The sequence below is a fragment of the Cydia strobilella genome, chromosome 9 (assembly GCF_947568885.1).
Source record: "Cydia strobilella chromosome 9, ilCydStro3.1, whole genome shotgun sequence".
Taxonomy (NCBI): Eukaryota; Metazoa; Arthropoda; class Insecta; order Lepidoptera; family Tortricidae; genus Cydia; species Cydia strobilella.
Genome location: NC_086049.1, coordinates 16,831,812 through 16,858,236, shown reverse-complemented (window position 1 = coordinate 16,858,236; position 26,425 = coordinate 16,831,812). Strand labels below are relative to the sequence as shown.

General features: G+C 41.8%; 2 long non-coding RNA genes across 2 annotated transcripts in view; one reads left to right on the top strand and one right to left on the bottom strand.

Moving 5' to 3' along the window:
• The first annotated feature begins 3,758 nt into the window (after positions 1-3,758).
• Positions 3,759-10,117, top strand: LOC134744484 (uncharacterized). Its single transcript, XR_010128093.1, has 3 exons — positions 3,759-5,092; positions 7,399-7,480; positions 9,311-10,117. It is a non-coding gene; the product is annotated as an uncharacterized LOC134744484 (long non-coding RNA).
• LOC134744482 (uncharacterized) overlaps positions 8,391-26,425 on the bottom strand; it is a 282,585-nt gene continuing 264,550 nt past the window's right edge. Inside the window, exon 2 of the long non-coding RNA XR_010128091.1 lies at positions 8,391-8,628. This is a non-coding gene — a long non-coding RNA (uncharacterized LOC134744482). The remainder of the gene's footprint in view (positions 8,629-26,425) is intronic.

Genomic DNA, 26,425 nt, shown 5'->3' with positions numbered 1-26,425 from the left:
CATGGGCCATTTTTTCAATAGAATATCTTGGTTTATCAAAATTGGCTGAGACAGCAAGGTGCAGGTCTCTGGAAAATATATTAGGGTGAGTCCATTATGACAGCTGTTTATATGAAAAACAAGAAATCATATCTGATAATGATTTCTTGTTTGTGTAATGTCCCTGTAATGTTTGGACTGGGTCACTGGTCAATGGGTCAAACACCATCAAAAACTAGATCTTAAGAGCAAAAAATTTGTGTTTGTAGGTTCAGCAAAACTACAAAAGGATACATATGTTGGTGCATCCCCTTTATACAAAGAAACATAACACTTACAAAATATGTATGCTCTAATTATACTGCATAGATATAAATAAAAATAATAAGTACTTAATAATTTTATTTTATGATAATTTATAATGGTCATGTAACAACATTGTTAATGACTTAAGGTCAATGTGGGGCAGACTGGTATATCAACATATGGCCCGCCTGATGTTAAGCAGTTGCTGTAGACTATGGATGCCTCTCTCCTTCTTCTAGAGTATGTGTACAACTGCAAGATTTAAAAGGATCAAAAGAGCTTGTAGTCATACTGAGTGTTACCCCTGATCCATTGCACCCAGCAGCACTCCAGGTGTTCCAGGTCTTGAGTTGCATCTATCATACACTACCAGCGGCACGTTAAGTGTTAGAAGAAAAGAGAAGAGAAGGGAAGAGAAGAGAAGAGAACCCCCTTACACTCTTACGGGATGATTTTGGAAATAAAACCTGTTCTACAACCTTCCTCGCAACTAAAAATATTATCTCCATGCGAATTTCATCGACATAATATGTACTTACATACATCCGTTTTAATAGTTTTCCATACAAATTTCCACCCCCCTTTTCACCCCCTTAAGGGATGATTTCTGAGGTGAGAACTATCCTATGTCCTTCCCCGGGCAGCAGCAGCGGCGGAAACTAAGGAAGCTGCGCCAAGCGGCTCTAAACACCGCCTCAGTGCCCCCACAAGGCGCCCCTGGGAAGGGAAAGACGCGGACAACAGCTGGACCACCAGCTACAAACCGTGCCCCCACCAAGGCAAAGGGCGCGCCAGGGACCAGGGCTGAAGGAGGGAGTAACCAGGGTGCCCGGTCGTCTGCCAAGAGGGCTCGTCTGGATGAGACCATATCTCCCAGAGGCGAGCCTAAGAAACAGGACTGAAGCGCCTGGTGAAATCCTCCGCGCCGACTATGCGGAGGCTGCAAAGGCTGACCTGCTGGTGGCGGTGACCACTGCCACCTCAGGACACCTGACCTCACAGCAGTCGGACGAAGTCCAGAGGCAACTGCTAGCCCTTCTCTCGAAGGAAGCTAAGCAGCCCACCGAACGCCTTCCCGCAGGCCCGATCTTTAGGGGCAAGCCAACACTGGCTAACGGCTCCCTTAGGTTGTGGTGCGAGGACCAGGCCACACTGGCATGGCTCAAGCGCAGCGCGGCTACCATCACCCTCGATAAGGGGGAGAAGGTAGTGGTCAAGCGCCAGAGCGAGGTGCCCAAACGAGTACGCTGCGGCATCCTGTTCCCGGGTGTCTGGGAAGACTTCGGCGAAGTAGGCAGAGCCCTTCGCTACCAGAACCCGTGGGCGGAAATAGACCGCTGGCTGCTCAACCGGCGCGAGGTGCAGGGAACGGAAACGTTCGCTGTCGTCAGTGTTCCGGAAACGGCCGTGAAGCCCCTGATGGACCGCGGGCGCCGGCTCGGCTTTATGCTGGGGTCGGTGTACGTGAAGTTCGAGGGGCAGCGCGGCAAGTTCACGGAGCAGCCGCCCGCCAGTAGCACTGTCACCACTGACGACAGAACCACTGCACCACCCGAGCCCATGGTCACTACCGAGGGGACGCAGGCACCTGTGGACGAAGTCCGGGTACCTGAGTCCCAAGCCCCAGCGCAGTCCGCTCCCGTCTCCGAGAAGGATGAAGAAGAACTTCTCCTTGTCTCCTCGGAGGATGAAGGGGAATGCGCGCAGGGGCTAGGTAAGCTGGCCATCGGCAAGGAGGAGGAACCGATGGAGGAGGGTGATCCCAGTAGTGGAGCTCCCTTCGCCGACTGGTAAGTTCCTCCAAGCCAACCTCCACCACAGCGAAACGGCGACGGCACAGATCCGGAAGTGGTTGGAGGTCAACACCACAGCCGTAATTCTGATCCAGGAGCCGTGGGTCAGAAGAGGCTCTGTCTGCGGGCTCCGTAACTTAGGAGGTAAGCTAACAGTCTACTCGGGTCCGGACAACCCCCGGGCCTGCATATACACAACTAATGATATACATGCGCAACCTCTAACGAGCTTCTGTTCCAGAGACCTGTGTGCCATAAGGCTGCACGGGGCGCAAGACTCCAGCCTGCAGGAAATGGTCGTAGCCTCTGTGTACATGCCGGAGGCGGACGACCCACCACCTCACGACATGACAAGGCTGGTCAACTACTGCGAAGAGGCGGGGCTCGAACTCATCGTGGCTACCGACTCAAACGCACACCACCCCCTATGGGGCATGGAGACAGGTAACGAGAGAGGTAAGAAGCTCGTCGAATACCTATTCACCACAAACTTTAACCTCCTTAACACAGGTTCACAACCGACATTCATAAACAGACGGAGCAGAACAATCATTGATCTGACCCTAGCGACCGAAGAGGCATCGAAACTCGTCTCGGACTGGCATGTATCAGAGGAGGTGTCGTGCTCAGACCACAGGTGGATTCGATTTGACATTCAGGTAAAAACACTCACAGCAGTGCCTTGGCGGAACCCACGTAGGACGAATCGCGACCTCTACACCCTGCGTTTAAGCGCAGCATTGGAACAGCAGGGGGGTCCCCTCAAATTGGAAGGCACAGCGAGAATAGAAGAACAGGTAGACATCCTCACGAACACTATCCTGGATTGTTACCAACAGGCATGCCCTTTATCCACCCCACCGACAGGAAGCGGAAAGAAGAACAACTGGTGGGGACCTGAGCTGGAGAGACTCAGGCGCAAGATGAGGAGGCAACTCAACAGAGCTATGAACACTGGCGCCGACGAGGACTGGGATAACTACAAGTCCACCAAGGCCGCGTACAAAAAACGTCTCAGGTACAGAAGCACAAACTCATGGCGCAAGTTCTGTACTGACATTGAGACCACCATGCAAGCTAACAGGGTAAGGAAGGTCCTCTCCACCAACTCGACTATTACCTTAGGATCCCTGCGTAAGCCAGACAACTCTCTCACCAACTCACCGGAGGAAGCGGAGCGGGTCCTGGTGCAAACACACTTCCCGGACTGCGCTATATCGCACCCAGTGAGTCTGGAGGAAGAGGAGACTACTCCGACAGAGGACGAGTGGCTACAGACACACGAGGTAATCAGCCTGCAGCGCACGCAGTGGGCCATAAACAGCTTTGACTCCTTCAAGTCTTCAGGAACGGACGGGATCTTCCCTGCGCTACTCAAATGGGGCGGGAAGCATCTCACCCTGAAGCTGACCATCGTTCTGCGCGCCTGCCTGGCTCACAGATATGTGCCGAAAAGATGGAGAGAGGTCAAAGTGATCTTCATACCGAAACCAGGTAAAGGCGACTACTCGGATCCTAAATCGTTTAGGCCCATCAGCCTGACCTCCTTCATGCTGAAAACCTTGGAGAGGTTGTGCGACAGGTATCTGAGGGAGAGGGTGCTAAGTAATGTGCCCCTACATCCCAACGAACGCGAACACCTATAACCTATAACCTTCCCCGGGAATCAAAGTATCTCCATACCAAATTTGATGTAAATCGGTTCAGTGCTTATTGATTCCCTATACAAATTTTCAACCCCCCTTGAGGGTGATTTCTGGAATAAAAACTACCCTATGACCTTCCCTGGGACTCAAAAAATCTCTATGCCAAATTTCAACTAAATCGGTTCAGCAGTTTAAGCGTATAGAGGTAACAGACAGACAGACTTTCGCATTTATAATATTAGTATGGATGATAGAACCCTATGAAAGAAATACAATTGTGTACTATAATTGTAATTTAGTATCTTGCCTATTATTTCCAATCATTCCAATCAAAGCTTTAACCCATGTCATCCAGAAATTTTTTTTTTTTCTATAAGACGATTTTCGTAGCAGTGTACGAGTACCTACCTAGTCCATCATTCGGACTTTGTTGTTGATTGTTGACCAAATACTTGGTTTTGGTTGTTTGTTTGAGGCTGTAAATGATAGGTGCCGCCCATGACAAACCAAGTTCGGTCAAAACTCAAAAATCAACAAATCCAAATGATGGACTACTAGTACACTCTGAGACGAAAAACGTCTTATAGAAAAGTTTATATTTTCTGGATGGATGGGTTTAGAATGTTTAGATGTAAAGTTTTGATTGGTAATAATAGGCAAGATACTAAACTACATGAAAAAAAAATAGCTTTACCTCTTCCAAAAGTAAGTTGTGTCCAATAACCCTTACTTTTTAAATGTCTCGTTTTAGGTAGAGGTATACCTACAATGGTTTTTATTGAAGGTACACTGAAGCGAAGGTACAATATAACTACATACATTTTGCTTGAAATAATACGAGATTTCATAAGTCCACCCGCCAACCTGACGTCAGGTTTTGAGCCTTGTTTTGAGCTTAGGTCGTTTTAGGGATAGATATACTGATTTCTATTAAAGGTTTATTTTTTATTTTATTTATTTAAATATGAATATATTTACAGAGGTACACTGAAGGTACAATATAACTGCATACTTTTAGTGCGGTAGGTATAATGCAAGATATATGTCAACCCGCCATCCTGACGCTCACCAGTAGTGTAGTGATATTAGTCAATTGCAATATTTGCAATGTAGTTATGAAAGTAAATACAAGTTCATGTTGCACTGATAAAATCACTTTAAACGACGATTCTAATGGAAATTTACCTCAAATTTCAGGAGCTGATACAGGCAGCCAGAATGAGTCTCTGCTGAGTCGCCGTCTGACGTCTTCGTGCCAGGTGCCAGTCGCCAGTTGCAGGGGAAGATGCGAATAGTTATACAAGCGAGCATGATGACGTCTCTCAAAAACAGATAGACACAATACTCTTACTCGCCTTGTTACCAGAGGTAGGTATTACTCAAGTTCACGGGGTAGATTACAGGTGTAGTGCATAATCCTTTACCATTTTGACGACCGGCTTGGTTGGCCGTTTTTCTTTTTTAACGTAGGACTACCGTCTAAAACCACCAACGAATGTCGACTCCGCCTTGTAGAGGAGCGCCGCAGGATCACTATCAGCATTCGACTGCGCCCCCGGCAGCCGGCTGAGCCGGCCCATGGGGGCTTGGTTGGCCTAGTGGGTGGTGATCCTGTCTATGAAGTCGATGGTCCTGAGTTCGAATCCCGATGATGTCCCGAGTGATGGGCACAGCTATTTGTACCTGAGTCATGGATGTTTTGTATGTGGGATTAGTCAATCTGTGTAAGAATGTCCCTGTAATGTTTATTAATGTTTATCAAGTTCACGGAAACGTACGAACGTGTCATGCTATTTCAGTCAGTCTTGACTGAAGTAGCATGACGAATACCAACGTTTCCGTGAAAATACGTAATAAGGATTACAAACACAAATACAAATCTTTATTTACCGAAGTACGCCGAAGTTACAAGTCACAATAGGTACAAATGTAAACCAATATATCAAACGAAATTATTCATACAGATTATTAATTATACATATTCATTATTCATTACAATGCGATCGTAACATTATAAGTTAACACAGCGTGTATTAAGTACATTGATAACTTATGTGTACGGTAGTTTAAAAAACTTCTCGACGCTGTACAAAGCTAAATTTAGAAGCCACTTTCGCAGTCTACATTTAAAAAAATAGCGGTGGATGCTGCATCTCTGACCGCTGCGGGTAGTCTGTTATACACGGACGGGCCCATAATGTACGGAGAACGCTCTGACTTTGAAAGCTTGTGTTTAAGGCCCATTTACATGGTGCGAGTTTCTCGCCTCGACCATGCGATTATCGTAGCACGAAAAAAAAATGGCATGATGTAAACTTTACGTACGATATCGTACAAGTAGGGGAGATAATCTCCTCGCCTTTGATGATTGGATGTCTCCGTGTAAACAAAACTTAAATGCGAGAATCGTATTTCGAGTTTATATGCTTTTCAGTCGTCATCATGAGTGCATTGCAAGAGGCTGTTATTACTAATATTTACATTATACGTATACCTAGTGGTAAATGATTAGCAACTAATCACTTAAGTTGACTGGCAAAACTCGTATGAAAATCGGCTCGGACCGATTCGTGCGAGTTCGTGCAATACTCGCACGTACGTGAAAAAATGTCATACGAGAAGGAGTTTAGACGAGTCGAGAAATCGTAAGCAAATATCTCTCTAGAATGCGGCTCCTCGTGTAAACTACTTCGCCTGGCGATAATCTCCGTGCGAGTATCGAATGACATTATCGTAGGCGAGTTTATATTTCTCGCATGAATGTAAACATTTTTATACGATACTCGCCTGGCGATTATGGCGAAACTCGCACTCGAGAATCGGCCGCACGGGCCCACACCTCGGCACCGTTTTTTTTTTTTCAATTTATTTAGGTTAACAAACAGCCACTACAAGTAATACATATTATACTAATTACTACAATGTCTACAATATGTGTGGCCCACACCGCTTACCACTAATTAACATGAATAATGTTCATTCAGAGTCAAACTAATCACCGTCAGTCTTAAGGACTACCGGTGTCGACAACAACATAGAATGGTTGATTATGCATAAATATGTTGGGTAGGTACTTGGAATACAGTGTAAGAAACTAAAAGAAGTACTTAGTTTGTAGGGAGTGTTAAAACATCAATAATACGTTTTTTATATAAACACTTAAACGACAACCAAAATCATCAAGTGTATTAAAAGAAAAGGATAAAACAGCCAAAAAACTTTAACAACTCCAGCAAGTGTTAGGATGGTGCAGGCAAATATGAAAAACAGCTCCGTAAAAGTAAAAAGCTGCCACTGAATGCGCTAGGAAAAAAGTTTCTTATCAGAAAATTTAATTATAAAAAAAACTGATAATTATTTAAATTAAAAGTAGCTTCATATTATAGAAATCTTAAATTCCAAAAATCCTTATCAGTTGCATCAATTTTTCGTTTGAGGTTTACAGTTTTTTTTTCGGTACAGCCCTCATGTCTGTGCAAGTGCTCTCCGTTAGCAAGATGAGAACAACCGGAAATGATATGCTCGAGTGATTCTTTTCATTCAGGATATATTTCTGATAGTTATTCGTCATCATAACTTCGTCCGCAATTGCATAGGTAAAACCCTCGGTTTCTCCGAAGGGTATTATTTTATCCGAATATTTATTATTATTAAGTATGTCTTTCCCATCACAGAACAATGGTGTTCCGGACCTTTGGGAGGCGTGCGCGGAGCCGAAGCCAACACGTAGAGGCCCTTTTGACGCATTAATGAAATGTAAGAGGTACACCGAGCGGATGCTGCCCTTGCCCATGTCATGGGACCCACGCAGTGGCAGCACCCGCCAGGGTGTAGTCCTACTTTATTTTAGATTCCATCATGAAATCTAAAATGAAGTAGTTTATTGGGTGAAAGCGATGGACTAAGTACCTACTGAGCTATGGGATAAAAAAACCGGACGCCTGCCTATTTCCTTGAAAGCCTGGCTTTCAAGAGGCTCATATGGGCTTATTTTATCTGCATTTTTTAGAATAAATATGCCATGTGTAAACTTTTTATAACGATGAACAATAGGGTTATTTCATGTTTTTATTTTATTTTTGTGTGTATTATTAAAATAAGAAAAAATTGGGCATTTATTTGGAAAAAAATAAAATAGCAAATTTTTATTTTTCATTTTTTCCAAAATATTTATGTAAAACAGTATAAATTAAATATCAGAAATGAATTTAGCATCCCTAAGTTATACGAAAAAATTTCGGGGGGCTCCCCCCAAGTCAAAATTTTGCATCAAAAATTCGATTGGCTCCCCTTCCTAAATTAATTTGTGAGTCAAAAGGAACAACTGCACAAAAGGAAATTCTATCATTATTATTTGCCGTATCGCACTTTTTTGCCGTGTGCACCATGGACTAATCATATACATACATATATACATTTAGATATTAACCAAAATAATAATAATAAAACAATTGTCATAAAATCTAAAATAAAATAAAAAAGTAACATGTCACAGAAATATATAATTAAAAATAAATGAATCCGTTGTTAACCATTTTTAGGGTTCCGTACCCAAATGGTAAAAACCGGCCAAGTGCGAGTCGGACCAGCGCACCGAGGGTTTCGTACATTACATCATTTAACAATGTATTTTTTATGCGAAACGTGAGTGAAAGGTAAATTGCGGTTTACGATTTATGACGTATTAAAAAAAAACTACTTACCAGATCTCGTTCAAATCAATTTTCGGTGGAAGTTTGCATGGTAATGTATATCATATATTTTTTTCAGTTTTATCATTCTCTTATTTTAGAAGTTACAGGGGGGGGGGGGCACACATTTTACCACTTTGGAAGTGTCTCTCGCGCAAACTATTCAGTTTAGAAAAAAATGATATTAGAAACCTCAATATCATTTTTGAAGACCTATCCAAGTATCCATAGATCAAACACGTATGGGTTGGATGAAAAAAATTTTTTGAGTTTCAGTTCCAAGTATGGGGAGCCCCCAAAATTTATTGTTTTTTTTATATTTTTGTGTGAAAATCTTAATGCGGTTCACAGAATACATCTACTTACCAAGTTTCAACAGTATAGTTCTTATAGTTTCAGAGAAAAGTGGCTGTGACATACGGACGGACAGACAGACAGACATGACGAATCTATAAGGGTTCCGTTTTTTGCCATTTGGCTACGGAACCCTAAAAACGGGACCCTATTACTAAGACTCCGCTGTCCGTCTGTCTGCCCGTCTGTCTGTCTGTCACCAGGCTGTATCTCATGAACCGTGATCGCTAGACAGTTGAAATTTTCACAGATAATGTATTTCTGTTACCGCTATAACAACAAATACTAACGACAGAATAAAATAAATATTTAAGTGGGGCTCTCATACAACAAACGTGATTTATTGCCGTTTTTGGCATAATGGTACGGAACCCTACGTGAGCGAGTCCGACGCGCACTTGACCGGTTTTTAAATTAAAATGAATTCTTGTAAAAACTATACACGGCTATTATTTAAATAAATTAAAAGTTTTTGACCAAATCCACCAACACTGTCCGCAATCACGTCTACTGCATCTGATACCGATCCTATCATTTACAGGCAACCTCCAGCAGCAGTGGGACCAGCGCGGCCCCCTGCGCCCCCGCCCCGTCCCTCGCCCCTGCAGAGCGGACACCAGCGCCCTCTACAACTCTACCGGCGCCCGCCGTGTCTCCACCTTCTTCAAAAACGACAACCGGTGTTAGATCTTCAATTGACATGACAATACGATGGACCTAGCTAGGCTAACATTTTTATTTTACCTTTTTATCTCTGTATATTCCCAAGTCCCCAAGGGCACAGATGGGAATATCATAATATAGATTACTCCCATCCCCGTCCGCGCCCCCGCCTGATGTGTGGCGGCCGTCACGTGAAGCCTTGACAAATGTGAATACAACCGTTGCCGCCATAACAATAAATACTTAAAACAATAGATAATGGTACGGAACCCTTCGTGCGCGAGTCCGACTCTCACTCTCACTTTCACGACTTTTCTTTCTAAGATTATTTTGATTGATTAGTCTACCAATTAATTTCTGTATAAATCAGTACCTATAACAAAATTCTTGCCCTTTTTATTTCCCAATTTATAATCTAATTATAGTCTTCATCTTCTCAAATCATTTTTTAGCTTAAGAATACATCATAAACCTAAGTAATCTGTTAAACAAAAACCATTGTCTCTATTGTGACGGGCTCTAAGCTTCCAACTTGGGCACGTGGCAAAGCAACAATGCCGTTTAAAAAGCAACTGAATCGCGATAGTACTATAGTTCAAATCTTTTTGACAGCTCATTCAAGATAACACGGTTGCGTAATGTGGATGGTTCGGTCGACCACCCCGATATAGGCGAGAATACACAGCGCTCGTAAGATTACAACTTTAGTACTATCGCGATTCAGTTGTTTTTTAAACGGTGCTTTGCCACGTGCCAAAGTTGGAAGCTTGGAGCCCGTTACAATAGAGACAATGGCTTTGTTTATAGATCCAATCATATCAACTGAGCTAATGCACTCACCTGTACTAACAATGGCATCGTATTATTACAATACTATTATCCGCTTTTGTTCTCGTAGCCGCCACGCCAACTAGTTACTTACAAAATAAGTTAGAAGTGCATCGCATGTATATTCAATTTTCACATCACCAATTCGAAAAAGGGTTTTTTCTTCCCTGCTAGGAGGGATCAAAGTGGCACTTTTCTTCCCTGCTAGGAGGGATCAAAGTAACACTTTTCTGTTCTAGGACACTATTTAAAAACAATTGCACATTATTTTTTTAGCTTAAATAATATTTTTAAACATCATAATTACCTCATAGGTGATGTGAAAAGCAGTATGTGTCACATGGTAGCAAAATTATTTCCATCTTGGGCGTAACACACTTGAATCCCTCACTACGCTCAGGATTCTACTTTAGAATCTTCGTTACTCTCGGGATTCTATTATAGAATCCTTCGCTTCGTTTAAGATTCAATGTACGCCCTCGCCGTAAATATGTCATTTTGCTCCCTTGTAACACAATCTACTATTTTAACCTTATTCCTTGTTGATTGGGGTTAAAATGGTCTAAAATAAAAACATGTTGTAACATATGGTTTTCTACAGAGTGCATTCGTTTTGGGTGTCGACGGTTGTAAAATGCAAATAAAGTTATGTTAGCCATTATTTAGTTAGTGTATTTTGTAGCCTATTTAAATAAATAGAGTCGTTAATCTATACTAACATATCAAGGCGGTTATAATCTGCTTTTACTACGAGGTAGTTATCCTAATTTGTGGTTTACCACTTAATGGCATTGTATTCTTGAGACTCTTTGAGTAAACAGGTAAGTGCATTAGCTCAATTGATATGATTCCATCTATAACAGATTACTGACTTGGGCGAAAAAAACATTTGAGAAGATGAAGATTATTTGTGATGCGTATAGTTTTATATTACTTACCTTTGCCTTCATTAGCTAAACGGAAAAAGTGGCCGCCATTTGCCGTTTAGATGATGAAGCAAAAAACCGGCCAAGTGCGAGTCGGACTCGCACACGAAGGGTTCCGTACCATTACGCAATAAACGGCAAACGGCCCCATTTTTTTTTGTTATTATAGCGGCAACAGAAATACATCATCTGTGAAAATTTCAACTGTCTAGCGATCACGGTTCATGAGATACAGCCTGGTGACAGACAGACAGATGGACAGTGGAGTCTTAGTGATAGGGTCCACAAATTGCCCTGTCCCGGCCTCTGCAATAATGTACTATTTCTCAAACATGCAATGAAATATTGATATTATGTTCTTTATATTAGGCTGGAAAGTATCACGTCTCGGGCGCGGCCAGACGAGAGGAATTTAATGAAATTTCGTACATAGTTGCAGACCTAGGCCGGAAAGTAGCTCTTTTTAACCGACTTCAATTTCATAGAAGGAGGAGGTTCTGTATTCGGTTGTGGCTATTTTTTTTTTTAATTTCCATTTCACATATATTTGTGACACAGCATCATGGCATTCAGCCATTAAAAAAAATTGAAGCAATACTTGCTTTTTGGTTCATTATGACATTCTGTCAATACGCCTATTAAAAAAATAAAATAAACGATGTTTGCTATACTTTACAGTTTTATTTATATAAAATTGACATGAACATAATAAATTAATAGACCGAACTCTCAGTGAAGTTCCGTTTGCAAAAATTGCGGACCGCAGTTTGACTTCTGATCCGTGTAGTGGGATCCTTCGTCGCTCCTAGAAACCCGATGTTGCCGGGCTGAAAAGTGGTGCCGTGTGCCGTTACCCCCACTAGCTTTTTGAATTTCCCCCTTAAGATTCTCATTCTGCGCTGCTGCAGTTTCAAATCTTTGAAACTTATTCTGTTACGTGATGTGTAAGTAAAGATTTTTAATTTGTATTAATTTTAGACGATTCATCTAGTGGATAATCGCCTCATGCTTAACTCATATTACAAAACAGGAAGCAAGAAAGACGAAGAGACGTCATAATTCGTATTCGTATTTTTGTATTAACCAACCTTTTGATTAAATATTCAGTGGGGTAATTGTTGCCGGCTTTGAATAATCTATGCCCAAAAAAGTCTTCATGACATTGCCTCCATTCCATCATGCCTCCATCATTGCCTCGTAAAAATATGAAAAGAGATAGCAATAATAAACGTTGCCAGCTCGTCCTAAGGCACTTTTATACTAGAGAAGCAAACGTTATGTATTTATTATGTATGAAAAATTTTAAAAATTAAAAGGCATAATTCGACCTAGGTTGTAATAACATTTATTACTCGTTATGACCCCAGGAATGACTAGTTCAATTTTTTCCCTTTCCTCATGGGCACCGTGTATATATAGCTGGTCAAGCAAATCCTGTCAGTACAAAAAGGCGGCAAATTTAAAAAATGTAGGCGCGAAGGGATGTCGTCCCATAGAAAATTTGAATTTCGCGCCTTTTTCTAACGACAAGATTTGCTTGACCAGCTATATCTTTGATTTTATTAAGCAGTGTTCGCACGATCATACACGACGGTCGTTGTAAAGCTCCCCCAATGGAGTCGATTTCGCTGATTGGCGAACGAGATTCCACACTCGCTAGTGTTTCATATAAATTCCATAGTAGCAAAATCGTTTTGACAGTTTGAAAAAAGAAACTGATTTGACTAGTAGTCAAATACCCTCTATTTAAAAATATTTTGACACAATGAGGGCTAACGCGTATGAATTCGCCGCTAGGGGCGCTAGTGTAGATGGTGGTCTTTTCCATAGTTCGAAATGTCAAATGTCACTTCAATGACTGACAGCTGTTCTTTAGTCTTTTGGACCACCATCAACAGAGGCGCCATCAACTGGTGAGCAAAAAAACAATAGCACTCATTGGTATCAGCTACACCTACGTTTGATTTTTTTCGAATTTTTAATTGTTATAAGTTAGGAGCATTCACAAATTTGATAGATTTTGTTTTTCGCTTCTAATTTTCACAATATTAATCAAAAAAGTCAAACGAAGGGACATAGCTATGGTATGGTTAATATACATCAAATCTCGATACGGTATCGAAGGCCAATTTCACAAATTAATTGAATCATTTTTAAGGAATCGTAAGCAGTGTACATACGTTTTAAATGCAAAGTCTAAGCTGGAAACCATGGCTTATGCTGCTGTTCCCCAAGGTTCGACAATGGGAAATTACCTGTTTCTTTTGCTCGTCAATGATATCACATCAGCATGTATCGGCCCAGAGTATGTTATGTTCGCGGACGATATATGCATCATAGTTAATGCAGAGAATTTCTTAGACTTAAAATTCAAATTGGGAGAAGTTATGAAACTAATATCTCGCTGGTTCACAGTCAATGGTATGTGTCTAAACGTAGATAAAACGAATATAATTCACTTTCAGCTGCGCAAAACTAACAACACAAAGCTCGACATAAGTTTGAACGATGTACTTGTGCCGCAAGTTGATAGCGTAAAATACTTAGGAATTGTAATTGCTGAGGGGCTAACGTGGGCGTCACATATAGATGAAACTTGTAACAAGCTGTCTTCAGCGTCCTATGCCTATGCATTATCTAGGCTGGCTCCCAGTCTGTCTGTAGATAATATAAAGAAAGCATACTATGGATATTTTCATTCCATTCTAACCTACGGTATCGATTTGTGGTGTACCGCAGCTGATCGCGACAAGATCTTTAAAATCCAAAAACGTGCCATCCGGGTACTAGAAAACCTGTTGATTACCCGGCGCAAGAATTATTTAAAAAACTCAAAATCTTAACTTTGCATAGCATTTACATCCTTGAGGCTTGCAAGTACGTCAGACTGAATCTAAGCTCATACATGAGCAGCGCGCAGCTTCTTGGCTGCGACGCGCGCCGCCGTCCGCACTCCGCACCTACTGCTCGCGCCGAGCGCGCGCCTGGCCAAGACGCGTAAGTCGCTCACTGTATATGGCGTTAAAATTTATAATGCTCTTCCGGCAGATATAAAAAATTCACCAAGTGATGCAACCTTTCTTAGAAAACTTAAACAATAAATCTCCTATCCTAAGCATGGCCTTTTATAGCACTGATGATTTTTTCAAATCATAAAGTAGATATCATCACTAATCCATACGAATCACAAGTAATTAATTATTAGATATAAATATATAATAATGAAATGAATGTAAATATATAATATTAATATAAATATGTAACAATAATTAGTTAGTACCTACCTCAAATGTAAAATTATTTAAGCATAGATATTATGTAATTTATTGACTTGTAAAATTACTGCCTTTTACCAATAAAACATCTGAATCTGAATCTGAATCAAATTACGCAAAAATATTTTCCATTATGTCAATATTCAGAGAGGAAGATGATGACTACGTTTGTATGGAGAAGCGGCCGTCCTCTTTCCTCTTATTAAGCTCTGCTCTTCTGCAGTTCGACCTGAGCCTCAAAGGGCAGCAGCAGCACACCGCAATCGGACGCTCCGGGCCTCCGGCCTTAGGGTCTCCGTAGGGAGATGTACATGTAGATGAACATGATGGAGAATGTACAGTCAAGGGCATAAATATATATACATTCCCAAAGTTTCAAAAATATGTGTACGCTCTTACACCTTAGACAATAAAGTCGTGTTCACATATTTTTGAACCATTTGTCTGGTTCGATATTTTTGCCTTCGGCTGTAGGTACCTATACCTATACATGTAGGTAGATGTATCGACGCGGATTCGGCTAAAGCCGATAGAAAAAACCTTTATGTCTGCGCAATAAGAGCGAAAAAGCCGTCATTCGGCTCGGCACGCAACGGCCGACGCGACGCCTAGCTGCCGACGGGCCGATGCCTTTTTCGCTCTTATTGCGTATTTCGCTATTATCGGCTTTAAGGGGTCCACTGACTATCAGTCCGCCGGACGATATTGGCCTGTCAGTTAGAACAAAAATTTGACAGTTCCAAACAACTGACAGGCCGATATCGTCCGGCGGACTGATAGTCAGTGGGCCCCTTTAGAGGATTCCGCGTCAATATATTTGGGGAGACCCTTATGCAGACACCCTTATGCACGATTGGCAATAGGTTCGATTCCAAGTTCCAAGTTCGACAGAAAGGCACTGAGAAAAAACTATGCTTTTGTGTTTACTTCATGGGTCATAGGGGGAGGCAGAGACCCATGGCCCCGGGGCGCCATATATTAAAATACGCTAGACTAAGTTAGACAAGTCTTATTTTAAACGTAAAACTTCTATGAAATGACATAAAATAAATAACACTTGCACTGCGTATGCTATCAAAATCGTTGCAGATTTTTCTTCACTAGTCACTTTTTTTGGAAAAAGAGATTTTACTCTCAATACAAATTGTAGAGCTCTCAACGAACTATTTAATTACCTACCTAGTTACAACTTCTGTTACAGCTGAAATTACCTATACCTAAATATATTATATCTTTGTATTTAGATTTTAGATGGAGTTGCGAGATTATTTTTTATTTTAATTTAATAATTATATATATACATATATGTATACAGCGTGGAAAGAATGAATGGGCCCTGGAAGGAAAGTGCCTTCAAACCTTAAGTTCATTTTGCTCAAAGGTAAATGGTAGGTTCGATTCCAAGTTCGGCAGAAAGGCACTAAGAAAAAAATCATGCTTTTGTGTTTACTTCATGGGTCATGTCATGGGGCCCATGGGGGGCGGCTGGGACCCAATTAATGGCCCCGGGGCGCCAAATATTAAAATACGCTACTCTGACTTACTTTCTTGTTTTTTATTTTTAAAAAGAAAAAAAACTGCATTCAAAGATTTTTTGAAATTCGCTTGTTTCACCCGGGAAAAAAAAAATAAACACCTGCTATTTTATTCTTCTATTCGATACAGCATCCAAAAAAACATTATACATTAAGCCCCCTCTAGTGCGCGAACGCCGCGTAGTCTGGAGCGGCCTCAACACTCGTCCGTCGTACAAAATATCATTAAAATCAAACATTTAGTATTCAAGAATATTTTTAGACAAGCAAAATTGAAAAAAAAATGAAAAAACTTTGAACGCAGTTTTGTTTATTTTCAAAAATAAAAGAATGTTTCCTTTAAGCAAAATGAGCTAACTTAAGGTTTTGAGGTACTTTCCCTCCAGGGCCCATTCATATACACGGTGTAACACGAGGAACTGAAAGATTTTAACCACGCATTTCTGAGGCCAAAAGAAGAAAAAAATGTTTTTTTTGGTTTTATTTAAATTTTTAATATAATACATATGAATATAATCCAACAACGCTTGATAAAAAGCGCTACCGCCATCGTGTGAATAAACACACACGTTTCCATTTGTGTCATTCAAAAGGGCCCTCCACACACATGCGCGAATCGCGGCGCGAAGCCGCGAACGCGAGTGTGGAGTCTAGTTCGCTAATCAGCGAAATAGACTCCACCCTCACGATCGCGGCCCTCGGGATTAGGTAACTACTGTACTATGTCCATAGACCTAGCATTACATAGACCAGCTATACGCGTGCGCCCGTAAGGGATAGACATAGATGACGTCATAAACGTGGGGATACCATATTGGTAAAAATTACCCCAATATTTGATATCACGTTGGGGCGATTACCCTGGAGGCAAAGTTAGCTTGTTTGACGGTATTAAAAAATTGATAAATAAAATGTCAATGGGCCGTTCTTTTTAGGCGTATAAACAATGAAATACCGCCTATAATTCGCGCAGGTGGTACAAAACTAAACATGTTTAGTAAATAAAACGTAAAATAAAATGTATTATGGGTTTTAATTTAAAGAAATCACAAATCGCAATCACACCAATTAATGTACACCACATTTAATCTTCACAACATTTGTTTATTTATTTTTTGGAATTAGAAGTACGAAAAAACTTCGAGGTCAAAATTACCCATAAAATTATGATATTTTCATCTGGTATCCCTAACATGATTGTTATGCAGCTTAATTAAGAAGAAGTTTAAAAATGGCTGACCTCAGATTCCTACCTACCTACGTAATTTGGGCGGATAATTTTACAAATAATGTTTTGTTAATTTGCGTAAATCATTGTGATATTTTTATTGTAATCGTTTGATTCTACATTGCTTTGAGTGTAACGTAATTTTACGATGTTATTCTCACATATTGCGTTAAGAGGAAGGTGTAAAATACCGTACTTACGTGTGAAAGGTTATGATCTCATATTTTTGCCCAGAGCGACTATTACAGCCGATTACAGAACAATTCACCAGTATTTTATCAAAGTTCAAGCATTCAAAACGCTAACCATCACTATATTTCATAAGAGAAAGCACAATTTCATACAAAACAACGATAATTAAACCAGCAACGAACAAACATGACATGTCACGTACTTATTTGTTTGCCACAACCTCGGTTGTGGCAGCGGTGGAAAAGTGAAACTATGACAAGGACAAACAATAACAGCGCTTTCTCTGCTACTCCTACTGAAAGATACATAAGACTATCCCGTTCGGTCATTTTTCCCCACCCCTCATGACCGATCCAGTTATACTAGATTCATGACTATGTCTATAGCCCGCTTCAGACTACGCGGCGCGAAGCCGCGAACGCGAGTGTGGAGTAGATTTCGCTTACCGTTTTAATAACCGTTTTTCCTGTGCTACTTTTGAGTTATTTGGCATTATTTATGTAAATAAAGTAAAATTTATGATAAAATATGCTTTTTTAGGGTTCCGTACCCAAAGGGTAAAAACGGGACCCTATTACTAAGACTCCGCTGTCCGTCTGTCTGTCCGTCTGTCCGTCTGTCATCAGGCTGTATCTCGTGATCTGTGATAGCTAGACAGCTGAAATTTTCACAGACGATGTATTTCGGTTGCCGCTATAACAACAAATACTAAAAACAGGATAAAATAGAGATTTAAGTGGGGCTCCCATACAACAAACGTGATTTTTGACCGAAGTTAAGCAACGTCGGGCGGGGTCAGTACTTGGATGGGTGACCGTTTTTATAGTTAATGGTAAGGAATCCTTCGTGTGTGAGTTCGACTCGCACTTGGCCGGTTTTTTTTAATCATTCAATTGAAGACGTGAGTGGATGAACGTGCTATGTTACAAAAACATAATTTTGAGTATTATTCAGCTGTAAAAAATGTTTAACAATCGATATGACGATGTTGTTTTTGTGAAAATGCAAGTTATACACTGATAGACCAATAAATTTAATCCTTATTTTAGAAATATACATATTACTATATTTTTTTGTGAAAAAAGGTACATAACACCTTCATCCACGTTAAAAATTGCCTTAGTATGTTTTTATCCTCTTGTTTCCGCTCAATGATCTAACATTCCATTACTTCGAAACTTGTCTTCGACATAGTCATATACCTATTCAAGTTCAATAAAAAAATACTGTTTTAACAGAAGAATAACCTAATCGCAATACTGACACTTTACTCTTATTTGCGAAATTAAATACAACTCGACATGGATGAAGATGCTATGATTCAAACCAAACATGACACGTTCTTCCATGTCAACGGAGTAAAATTGGAAGCACATGCTATGTTGCGAACTTAGTACCTTCATCCACGGAGAGTTTAACTTTTTTGTGTACATAAAACTACCCGCTCATCATTGAATGCGATTTTAATATTTTAAACATCCAGTCTTTTGATCATATAGTTAAAGATAAGGTAATTTGGGGTAACCGAGATGTGAAACAGAGGGACGTGTTCACAAGTGAATGTCATAAGCGATTAAGTAGCATAGATCTTCCTGTTGTTTCCATGAATGTGCATGTGCAAATAAGTTATGTACAAATTATGAGCATAAGGCTGCTATTGATATATTGTATATGAATATCATAGAAGACTTGAGACGTTCAGCTGTTATTAGTAGCTCTAATGCGAAGTGTAATAGAAATAAAGCTGTTATAGGTTGGAATAAATATGTCCGCTAGGCTCACGGGGAGGCCAGACGTATGTTTCAAGCGTGGATGTGGTACAATAGACCTAATTCGGGTCCGGGTCCGGGTGGTAATGCCATGACTGAGAGCAGAAAGTTGTTTAAATCCCGATTGAAATGGTGCCAAAAAAACCAGGATCAAATCAAGCTCGATAAGTTGGCATCATTTCACTCTAAAAAGGATTTTAAGCAATTTTGGAAGTGTACGAATAGGATGAACACTAAACCTGGTCGTCCCGCGAGTGTCGATGGTATAAGTGACCCCAAACAGATTGCAGAACTTTTTAAAAATCAATGAAGCTTTGGAACCTTCCACCAGAGCCTGAGTGATATACACACGCTCTGCAACTTGACGCCGTTGTGCTCGTAGAAGAGAAGATACCTCTTCACATTCAGTAACTTGGCGGCCCGCTGTTATGATGTACTTACTTCCTGCGTAGAGCAGTTTGGTTGAAAGGCAAGCTTTCAACGCCCGGGGGCATGTTCACAAGAAAGCACACCTCCGCGGATGCTGGCAGTTTATATATAAAAGATAATGTAAGTAGCTTCTTTTGTGTTTTTGCATGTCAAACGTCACTTACTCATTTTCCACAAGAAATATTAAACACATATATTTTTACATTTGGAGTTATTTTTAATATAAACCCGTCAGACCCGTAAACAGGTAGTGACCCTGCCTGTGAAGCCGATGGTCCTGGGTTCGAATCCCGGTAAGGGCATTTATTTGTGTGATGAGCACAGATATTTTTTCCTGAGTCATGGGTGTTTTCTATGTATTTAAGTATTTATATATTATATATATCGTTGTCTGAGTACCCATAACACAAGCCTCCTTGGGCTTACCGTGGGACTTAGTCAATCTGTGTACCTAAGAATGCCTATAATATTTATTTAATTATTTATTTATTTATAATAGCTTCAAATCCATATTTATCGCCTTAAATCAAAATCTGAAAAATGTGACATAGCACGTTCATCCACTCACGTCTTCATTATTGTTATTTATATTTAATTTCTCTAAAACAGTTTCATTGGCTGAATGAGTAATGCCGTTGACTATTGGCAGTTTTAGAACGAAAAAGTAAAATATATTATAAAATTAGAGGCAATCCCGCTGATTTCTTTTACGAGTACTTTAATTAACAAATCCTTTTAAAATTGTTGCAGTTTCCTAAAATATGTTTTTTCATAAATATTGCATTTTTATGTTTTTCGTTATGAAAGTACAAAGTCATGCAAAGTCTCCGATTGAAAGTAGGTTCTAAGGAAAAAATCATGGCCATACTTACTGATTATGCAAATTTGCCTTGTCTTATTTTATCCCTTTGTTAACAATCTTCTATACTAATAGCTCTAGTTTAGCCTATTGTGTCTGATGGAAAACTACGGAACCCTACATTGAGCATGGCCTGACATGCTCTTGGCCAAGGTCGCGGTGCGGTGTAGTAGTCTGTTGTCACACTCTTACAAATTACAATGCAGTCCGCAGTCAGGACTGCGGAGTAGGATATAATATAGCTCACACACTTCCTACATTGCAGTCCTATCTACCAGAGGATCTACCACGAAAGACGAAAATCGAAATTTCGCTATCTGCCTCCCTATCGCTCTTGCGATAAACTAGAATATCTAGAGGTCCCTCCACACTCATGCGCCGGCTTCGCGCCGTGATTCGCGCATGAGTGTGGAGGGCCCTTAGTGATAAATTGCTCCAGACTACGCGAACGCGAGTGTGGAGTCGATTTCGCTGATTAGCGAACTAGACTCCACAGTCGCGATCGCGGCTTCGCGCCGCGATTCACGCACGAGTGTGGAGGGGCTTCAGGTTTTAACGCGACACTTTTTAAGCTCTCATACGAATGGGGCGTTAAAAAAGCGCTTGAATCTGCCCGCACTAAATTCGATTTAAAGTTGAAAATCCAACAACGCTTGATAAAAAGCGCTACCGCCATCGTGTGAATAAACACACACGTTTCCATTTGTGTCATTCAAAAGGTCCCTCCACACTCGTGCGCGAATCGCGGCGCGAAGCCGCGAACGCGAGTGTGGAGTCTAGTTCGCTAATCAGCGAAATCGACTCCACACTCGCGTTCGCGGCTTCGCGCCGCGTAGTCTGGAGCGGGCTAAACGCTTTTTAACGCGCGTTAAAAAAACTCTCGTGCCTATGGGGCCTAATCAAAGTTAGGCCCTATAAGCACGAGAGTTTAAAAGCGTTGCGTAATCGCCCTCCAGACTATGTGCGTGAATATTAGCGGCGCGACTTCGCGGAGAGAACATTCGCGACGTTTACATATGATTTCACACTCGCACAATTTCACGGCGATTTCGCAGTTTGGTTTGCGGCACAAGCCCGGTCCAGACTACGCGGCGCGAAGCCGCGAACGCGAGTGTGCAGTCGATTTCGCTGATTTGCGAACTAGACTCCACACTCGCGTTCGCGGCTTCGCGCCGCGTTTCGCGCACGAGTGCGGAGGGCCCTATAGACATAGTATATACAAGCATCAGCTGATCGAACTGTTGTAACCATAAGTAAGAAGGAGAAAGAGATATCGCTTTCTCGCTCTTACTTATGGGTGCGTCCCACACGCAACGCTTTGTAAGCTCTCGTGCGAATGGGGCCTTAGTCATTTACGGCATCATACGTTTTAACCATGAATGTAGAGCCCGCTCCAGAAAGCCCTCCACACTCGTGCGAGCTTCGCGCCGCGTAGTCTGGAGGAGGCTGAAGGCGCCGCTGCGAAGCCGCGAACGCGAGTGTGGAGTCGATTTCGCAGATCTGCGACGCTCGCTCCACACTCGCGTTCGCGGCTTCACACCGCGATTCGCGCACGAGTGTGGAGCGAGATTTAACTGTATTGTTTGTCCTTGTCACATTTTTTTTTATTCCGCACTGTAAATTTAGTATGGTTTATGGTGGGCTACAAATCTTCTCGACCAATCATATTGTCGCATTGCGTATGTTCTGTCCCTCACGGGTGCACGCGTATGTAATGCTAGGTTTATGCAGGTTTATGCATAAAGCACTCTGCAATGGCTATACCAATGGTATAGAAAGGATGCCAATCTCTTATGGCAGAATTGTTGCAAAAGTGTCCGCTTTGAGCTTTAAATAATAGTTACTAATCTCTCCGGTGGCGCTAGGTAGGCTCTGTGACCAAAGAGTATTGTAATATATAGGAGACTCTATAGGGCCCTCCACACTCATGCGCGAATCATTCGCGCCCTTATGACATGAACATTATGAGGTATAATAATGTAGAGATGAAATGCGGAAGGGCCAGCAAATAACCCGACTAAATTACGTAGGTTTTTTTTTAAATCTTTATTTATTTATAGAGGGTTTTAAGTTTTAAACAAAGTGGCTCTCTAAAAAAACTACAACAGACTAACTTTTACTAGGGTCAATAGTATCCTGGCTTGTCCAGCCTCAGAAGAGGCTGGGCTTCTTTATAATATGGTCAAAGACATCATTCAATTTAGAAATTACGTAGGTTGTTTGTGGTATGTTGTCAGGAATGTTAAAACCTGTTTTTAATTTTGTCGCATTGCGTATGTTCTGTCCCTCACGGTCGCACGGGTGCACATCTATATAAAATACTAGGTGTATGGTCTAGGTACTTCAGTGTATGGTGGCGCCGCCTATTTACTGTTTTTTACGGTCACTTTTTGATACATGAAGATTCATTTCCTTACCTCTACCTTCCATAATACCAAAACCACAACCTCTTAAGGTCCCTCCACACTCATGCGCGAATCACGGCGCGAAGCCGCGAACGTAAAGGGCCCTCCACACTCGCGTTCGCGGATTCGCGCCGCGATTCGCGCATGAGTGTGGAGGGCCCTTAAGTGTGGCGTCGATTTCGCAGATTGTTCACGCCTTCGCTCCTAGTTCCCCGTTTTTTGTCGGTTTATTAGCCCGCGTCAAAGGAGACGCGAAGCGCGAACTGGACTAGGAAAGACTCCACATTACACACTATTTTGACTCATATGTGGCAAGACAAATAATAATTATATTATATAAAGCGGCTATATTTTACGGTTTTACAACAAGACAAAATAGAAAAATAGCTAAATCACGAATGATGCCATAGATAACTAGCAGTTAAACTCGATCAGCTGATGCTGTTCCGCCATCTTGACGCGAACCAAACTGCGAAATAGCCGTGAAGTTTGCTAGTGTTGAGTCATACGTCAACGTCGCGACATGTTCTCTCTGCGAAGTCGCGCCGCGATTCGCGCACATAGTCTGGAGGGACCTTTATCACCGGAATGCACCTAAAGGTCTATACAGACAGTGAGTATTATATTCTTTGATACAGACGGGGATAATTTTTCGCCAATCTGATAAAATTTACCGATCATATCAAGCCGTGCGGACGCACCGCCATTTTAAGCTCGCTCCAGACTACGCGGCGCGAAACCGTGAACGCGAGTGTGTAGTCGATTTCGCGTCGTGATTCGCGCATGAGTGTGGAGGGCCCTTATTTGAGCGCTCTAAAAAGCTAAACAACATTATATATTTTGGTATCGTTGCGTGTGTGGTCCTTTGCGATACTCGCAGATTTCTGTCGGTCCGGTCGGCCGATATATAGGGCCCTCCACACTCATGCGCGAATCGCGGCGCGAAGCCGCGAACTCGAGTGTGGAGCCTAGTTCGCTGATTAGCGTAGCGTAGCGTAGACTCGTCCTTATTATTGCTCCGTCTGTGATGAACTTAACTCAAAGGGCCTCGTGAACACCGTACCCACCGAAGTTCGCGAATTGCGGGCATCTTTCTCTGTCACTCCTAATGACGCCTTCACTGGAGTAAAAGAGAAAGTTGCCTGCAATTTCCGAACTTCGGTTTCCGCGGTAGGCATTCAATATTCTCACCAAACATGGCTACTATAAAGGCCCTCCACACTCGTGCGCGAATCGCGGCGTGAAGCCGCGAACGCGAGTGTGGAGTCTAGTTCGCTAATCAGCGAAATCGACTCCACACTCACGTTTGCGGCTTCGCGCCGCGTAGTCTGGAGCGAGCTTTAGACATAGTATAGTAGTATTAGATATGAAACCGAGCAACTAGGGGTAAGAGGGGTAGGGGTATATTCATGTATTGACAGGTTAATGTATGACAGCGTAATCCTTTTTCTCTTTCACTCTTATAAAAAAAAATTGGTATTTCGCCATCGCCTCCTACCTATGCTGCCATAACCCGACCATGAAAAAAAACCCGGTCGGTGATAAGGACAAAGCATGGCACTATTTTCTCTTTCCTCTTATAGGAATTGCAATAAGACTATCTTTCTCTATCAAAGACTTGGCTACTATAGTTTGTCAAAGGACTGTCTCATTTCAAACATAGACAGAGATAATCATACTATCTTTGTCATACAAGTACTAGCACCCAAAAAAAAAGGACGAGTATAGTTTTTTTGGTTCTTATTTACTGCCAATTTGGTTTGAGCTACCTAATAGACCTAACACACTATTGTGTTGTATGACTTTAAAAATATACTTAACTTCAGTCCAGACGGGGACAATTTTTCGCCAATCTGATTAAGGTTCCTGTACACCATGGCCCAGCGTAGACCAGTCTAAGGGACGCAGCTATGCGGTGGAATGAGATAGGAATATCACTTGCTCCCTCTAACGCATAAATGCGTCCCTTGAAATGGCCTACACTGGGCCATGGTGTACAGGAGCCTTTAAATTGGGCTCGCCCATAGAAGGTAGGATCATATAGAATTGGCCTACCGCGTGCGCCCGTGAGGGACATAACATACGCAATGCGAGTAATGCGACAATATGATTGGTCGAGTAAATTTGTACCATACAAATTTACGTTGGTGAATTTAAAAAAAATGTGAGACTGAAACAAGGACAAACAATTATAACGTTTTCTCTGCTGCTCCTACTGAAAAATACTCAAGACTATCCCGTTCTGACAGTTCCCCCCACCACTATTGCCTAATCCAGTTTTATACTATAGTTGGTCAAACCAAATTGTCAGTACATAAGAACAAAAAAAACTATACTCATCCTTTTCTTTTAGGTGCTAGTACTAGTGTAAGACAAAGATAGTATGATTCTCTCTGTCTATGTTTGAAATGAGACAGTCCTTTGACAAACTATAGATTCATATATGGGCTCGCTGAGCGAACTAGACTCCACACTCGCGTTCGTGGCTTTGCGCCGTGATTCGCGCATGAGTGTGGAGGGCCCTTTAAATTTAGAGCGCTCAAATAATGTGAGACGTAGCTTTACTCTTTCCTAAAAATAATGAAAATATTCTTTTTATGCATAAAAAACCTATAGCCCCTCCACACTCGTACGCGAATCTCGGCGCGAAGCCGCGAACGCGAGTGTGGAGTCAAGGTTCGCTAATCAGCGAAATCGACTCTACACTCGCGTTCGCGGCTTCGCGCCGCGTAGTCTGGTACGGGTTCTATAATCATAAAAGGCCCTCCACACTCATGCGCGAATCACGGCGCGAAGCCGCAAGCACAAGTGTGGAGCCTAGTTCGCTAAACAGCGAACTAAAGGCGAACTAGGCTCCACACTCGCGTTCGCGGCTTCGCGCCGCGATTCGCGCATGAGTGTGGAGGGACCTTTATAATAATTATATTTGCCATTAAAATGTCATAAGCCTGCTGCAGACTACGCGGCGCGAAGCCGCGAACGCGAGTGTGGAGTGGATTTCGCTGATTAGCCACTCGACTCCACACTCGCGTTCGCGGCTTCGCTCCGCGATTCGCGCACGAGTGTGGAGGATCTTTATGAAATAACCAGCACAGTGCTTATTTTTTGGCGCATGGCAACATTAATGAATCGTACACAAATTTTTTTTGCGTATGGCAACATTATTGAATCGTAAACTTAAAAATCGTCGCTCATCCCTAGAATATCACTCTATGTGTCAAATATTTATAGTCTGTGGTCTGAAGCGGAAAGTGGACGCCAATTATTGGGCTGTACATTCTTGGGTTGAGCAATCCTGGGTCGAGCATTCTCGGTACGGGCCAATAATATGCGGCCAACAATCGGCGTCTACTAAATGGATTCGAATTATTGGGTCGTGTATTATTGGGTTGAGCGTTATCAGGGTGTACAAGCTCGGTCCGAGGCAATAATATGAAGCCACTGTTTGAACAGGGCAATAATGTACAACCCCATAATACGCGTCCAAAAAAGTGGACGCCAATTATTGGGCTGTACATTATTGGGTCGTACATTAACCGGACTCGAC